Genomic DNA, 6,169 nt, shown 5'->3' on the forward strand with positions numbered 1-6,169 from the left:
GTGTTTTATCAAAGAATTAGAATATTATGACCAATAAAACAACAACAACAAAAAAACAACAACTGTTTTTCTTCTGCTGGTGTTGGTCCAATGTGTTTCTATAAAGTCCAAAGTCCATGTAACTATCTTCCAGGACATTTAGGGCATTTGATCCATGTCACCATTAATCAGCCGGAGCCACAGACTCATCACCTACATGAAGTAATTCATGCAAAAGGAGCCCCGACATGGGCATACTTTTCAATATTTCCGTATTAAATGTCATTTAATTGGTTTTCATCAGCTGCAAAGTCATTGAACTTTTCTGGTTCGTATTTGAACATTACGCCCTCTTGTGGTGACACAAAGGAAAAACTCACAGAAAACGTATTTGCAGCAAAGGCATTTCTTATCGTTATCTTCCACTAAGGATTACTGAAGGAATCGCCTGAGGAATCTTGAGTATGGAAAGTTTTATTTGTATTTTTATTTATTTATTTTTTCTCTCAAGATTGACACTTCATTTTAATGGAGTCACATTCAGAAGCAGTCAGATAAGCTCTTTTTCTGTCCTACTGATGGAAATGCTTGCATAGCTGTTTACTGCAAACAAACACTTATTTTTGGACTTTCACATATATTTCTTTTGACTTGATTGACTCTTAATCTTTTTGTGTGTTTATTTGCGGTGCACAATGATTTCGTGGCCAATAAGAAACAAAAATGCAACACAGTCGGCATGTAAAGACTCCTCAGACTCGGGGAAATAAGTTTACTGAATTTACACGGAAACTCACAAGGATCTAAAGAATTACCTGCTAAACTAACTTTTGTTTTAACATTTCAGTAGTTAATGGTCACCCAGATATTACTTGTTGCTTAATTCCTGAGTCCATTTTCATTTATAAACAGTGATTAAAGTTAATCTACGAACTACTAAGTATCACTTAATGATTTACTCCCTCCACTCCTGTTTATAGTCATTACCTCCTGATTAATTCCTGATTCCATTTGGATCTAGAACACATGGCTAATACCAGCTAATAGGTAATTAGTCAGTTATTCATTCCCTATGTCATTGTTTTTAATATCCAATCATTAATTAATGTTAGTTAAGGCTCAATTAACTGTTATCTCATAAAGTTTTGATTCTGTTTTGAATTAGTTAGTTGATTCCCAGGAAAGTATTACTTAATGTGGAAATCTTGTTAAAAAAAATTGTTACTATGATTAGTTAATCTGTTCAGTAAACTGTCCCCTAGTTGTTTACTTTTAACTATCTTGTCACAAAAGGAGTTTCTAAAGAATCAATTAAGAGACGGCGCAAAGACAAAAGTCATTAAAGATAAACTAATTATATCCTGAACTGTTCCTCTCCCATTCCATAAGTTGTTAATAATCAACTTACCATTCATAGTACATGTCAAAAGTCATCTCGAATGCACAATTAGGTTATGGTTAACTATCCATTACCGAATCATAAACTAACCCTTGGGCATATTTACCCAGACGTGATCAGGACTTCAACATACAAGAACTAAATATTGGTGTCGTTTAACCGTAAAGTTATTTAGGTTGAGAAAAAGTCAGTTTGAAAAGAAACGAGGAACACAAAACGAGGACTAATCTATTTATTATATATATTTACTATAACAAATACAGCCAAAGAGATACAAGATTGTCTTTGGACAAACATTCGTGTTAAAAAGGTTTCAGATGATCGAAGTGAAATGCATCACACACACACACACACACACACACACACACACACGCACACACACACACACACACACACAAAGAGCTAAAACAAAACCTTTCTGACAAGTCAACCTGCGGGGGTTTCTTCAAAGTAAGCCTTTGTCTCTGCAGGCGTCTAGTTTGGAGCAGGACATGATTAATATTCATTATTGATCACTATTTACATGCCTTATTAAGCATTTGTTTGGGGGGAACAAAAGGTGGAAAAATATTCAAGAATTAAAGCATTCTTCTTCCAACAGGTCATGTGGGCTTTAATTGGACCGAGGCATCAAAGACCTTGGTGATGCGTTCAGGTCCTGTGCTCCACGTAGGTCCATAACTATGCATTGCTCAAGTTTGCTTTCAAGCCCAGCCACAATGTCAGCAACATTATTTAGCCGCTAATAGGGCAAACACATGGAACTTATATTAATATAAGCAACGGCAGGGGGTGGAAACACTGGGCCTGGGCTGAGGGGTTTTGGTTAGAGATGACTATCACCACCTCCTGCTCACAGCAGGGATGTACGATTTCACAGATAAAACGCAGAACACCCCCTTCAGCCCCCTCCCCCCCCCACCGCCGGAGGCGAGCCAGTAAATCAAAACATGCCGCTTTTTAATCAAATGTAATTTACAGTTGTTGCGAATTTCAGGGAAACCAGACGGAGCTGACGGAGGGAAATTGCTTCCACGTTGAAGAACGAGCATCCTGCTCTTGAGAGATTACCACAGAGAGCATCTCGAAGCCCCCCATCCCCTTCCTCGAGATCAGAAGAAAGCAGAGCTACATTTTTTTAGCGACGTTACAAGGCACATAAATGTCCTCGGAGATGAGTTGTTTTATGTGAGTAGGATTTATGTTTTTGTGTTGACATGCAAAGTCAGAGTGGTTGCACATGTTTGTGTCCAAATTGGAACAAATCATAGCCAAAAAAGAGAGAAAAAATAAATCAAAGACTAAGCAGATGAATAAATACTATTGTGTGTAGTGTTGAAAATGCTGAATCTAAAAAAAGACAAAAAAAAACATCTTAGATTTCCTTTTCTGTCTCTCACTATTAGTTATTCTGCTAAACCTTTCGACAAAATCTGAAAGTTCTCACTCAGCTCCTTATTTTCTCTACATATCTTATGGTTTTGTCAGAGTTTAGCTGTTGTTACTCAGTTGTACCTGCAGAGGGAGACAAAGCACCAATATAGAGCGTCGGTGATTTTTTATTTTTTTATTTTTTATTTTTTAGCCGTAGCACGTTACCAAAATGGCAAGTGCTGTTGCGTCTTGAACAGTTTTCCATCGTTTAAGTTGATTATTTATAGTTGTTAATTTTTTTCTGCAATAAATGATAACTGCTTATTTTACAACTTGAAGATGTTGAACTAAGATTTTCTGCAACATTCGTTGGAAAATTGAGACTTCAAACTCAAATTACATTTATTGGGATTTTAATTTTCAGCTCTCTTTTTACTCTGATAAAAAGTAAATGATAACCAATCAATCGTTTTCAGACAGACCTTGTTTGTACATAAGAGTTCACATTTGGGAAGTATGCTCTCATTATTAATTGAGCAAGAGATAATGCGGCACAATCCTGGAAGAAAATCTGTTAGAGCTGCAGAAGACTTGAGACTGGGTGAAAGTTCACCGTCCATGAAGACAACAAATATAAAAACAAAAATACAGCCAGAGCTACAGTTTGTATAAAAGCATGTTATGGAATGTACCAGTCAGATATTCATAGATGCTCTCCATGTGATCTCCACTAATGTGGAAGAATTTTAAAAATGTGCAAAGCTGGTAGAGACATACCTAGCAAACATAGATATGTTGCTAGGTATGCTTGCAAACGTTGCAAAATTGCAGCTCACTAAAATACATTTTGTGCTTTATTCAGATGTTTTTATTTGTAGAATATTTTTAAAAAGGACCTCTCAGTTCTTCACATCATTGTGTTGGTCTGCTACATCAAATCTCAGTCAAAATATTGCTTGACCCTATGGTTGTAAGCTGATAAAATGTGAAAAAAGGTCAAGGATTAAGTATACCTTTTTGTCGTTTAGAAGGGCAATACCTCTGACATCCTGAAGGGGGCTCTTTACTCCAACGTTTGACTGGATGCAAACCTGTACAGCCCACCGATCGCCCCCACCAGCTCTCAATAGTTCCACCATTTTGGTTCCTACCGTCGAAATTTCAAAAGTTAACCGTCACATTTGTTTGTCTCCACATACATTTAGTCTTTATAGCAACACAGTGAAGAATGCTCATAATGTATACCATTGTTGCTCTTTACAAAGCTTCATTTTGGATTTATTTGCAGCACACGTTTCAAAAAAAAAAAAAAAAAATCTCACTTATTCCCTGAAGCAGATTTTGTTGGTTTAGAGTGAAAGGGAGCGGTTCTCCTGGTTTCCGTTCCCAATCGACTGCATCCTCACTTGTGTACTTTGCTTCGTTTTGTTTCAGACACAGACCCGAGACCATTAAGTCTAATTTATTTATCCTTTATGTTCTATTTGGCATGCATTTTTTTGTTTTTGCAAAATGTTACATTATTTGGCGAAAAGAATCCCCCAAAAGTTCCCCGTTTATCTAATTATAGGATTATCTGCCTTTGTTCACGTACATCAGCAGAATTGTAAATCCACAGCAGCTGGTGTGATCCGGTACAACTTGGGTTTTGATCTGTGAGTAATTCATATGTGAGGAATTACTGTGCTTGGGGCTTTGGGAATCAAACATGTGTTGCACTTCTCCAAGTTTCTATTCCCCCTTGAAAATACCCGGGGCCTTAATGGGCTGGTCCACTCTGTCGAAGCACACCAAAACTCCCACCCCCGCCCCTTCGCTCTCCGTCACTGTAACCCACACACACACACACACACACACACACACACACACACACACACACACACACACACACACACACACACACACACACACACACACACACACACACACACACACGTTAACTGATACAACCACAAACCTCTTAACTGGTTTTAACAGAATCTATTAGCCCGAATCAGAGAAAGTGAAGCAAAAACGTCCTTTTTTTCTGTAGGAGTCACCTCGCGTTAAAGCTGACCTCACTGATTGAGTTTGCTCACAATCACACGGGTCAAGGCCTGGAGTCAGGCCCATGCATCATTTAGTTTAATGGCCGTTTCCTGCCTCGCTTGGATCGTGCGCGCCACATTGGAGGAAGCAGGCAGATGAAATGCAGCACGCAGCTATATTATTTGCAGGACACAATGCTGCGAAGGCGGAGGGAGATAGGAAGGCGAAAGGGGGACGGTGACAAAAGAGGAGAGCGAGAGCTCCTCTGATTTTTGTGGCCTGTCTGTGTCACCAGCACCCTGTTGGGACGACAGATGTGCAGATGATGTCATGTAGAAAGGGGATAGGGCAGGAGGGAGGAGCAAGCGGAGCGCGGGAGAACAGGCGGCGGGTGGGGCCTCGATCTCCGAGAGACAAGGGAGTGAAAGATGGAACAGGACGACAATGTGACTTATAAAGTGTGACCTGTTTTATGAAGTCCTCCTTAGCTGTGTGTGTGCTTGAACTGGATGTCAAAGTATCACTGTTTTTTCCTGAGTAAATCTGAGCATGTTGATTTAGTCACACAATCTATTCTAAAATGCAAATGTACTGCCTGTTGAAGGCATAATTTACTTGGAGTGGTCAGTGTAGAAGTTTACCTCCTGTTCCTGGTCAGACACAGCATAGGTACTCAATTGTTCTCCTGGACTGCATTGACAATGGCTGTTTGTAACCATTCAGACTGGTGGAGAGTGAGAAAAGGGAAAGATCAGAGTTATATAGTTTCTTTAAGTGGTACTTGTGAAGCCGACCCATTTCAGATGCCGCCCTGAGCAACTGCCCGTATCAAAAACCGCCACCATGTTAAGGACATGGTGGCAGGGTGTTGTGGTGGCGCAGGGGCAAAGCACAACCCATGTATTGAAGCCTTAGTCCTAATGCTGGTGGTCGCAGCTTCAATTCCTTGCCTGGCGACATTTGCCGCATGTCTTCCCCCTCTCTCATAACCCTCTTTCCTGTCAAACTACTTTCAAATTAAGGCGACTAGAGCCAACAAAACCTTTAAAACAAAAAAAAGAGGACAAGATTTTTCTAAAGCAACTTAACCCGCCAAACAGGAGTCGTTCCAGGTCAGTTGTCTTTGCAAAGAAGAATGAGAACTTTGAATTAGATGCTTGTTTTATGGAGGATGTTGGGCACAAATTCAGTTAAAGTAATAGATGGTCTTAACGACGCTGCAAAAAACGTACCCACAGCCTCTTCAGGAGGCTGAGCAACGAGCGCATCGATGGTTACATATGCAGCAAAGTCAAACACAGGGCAACAAAAGCTGTTACTGAGTCAAGATAGGTTTCTTTAAACAGAAGTTAAAAAGTAGTAGTGGACTGATCCCATATATCACCTAAA

The sequence above is a fragment of the Poecilia formosa genome, unplaced genomic scaffold, assembly GCF_000485575.1.
Source record: "Poecilia formosa unplaced genomic scaffold, Poecilia_formosa-5.1.2 Scaffold9, whole genome shotgun sequence".
NCBI classification, from domain to species: Eukaryota; Metazoa; Chordata; class Actinopteri; order Cyprinodontiformes; family Poeciliidae; genus Poecilia; species Poecilia formosa.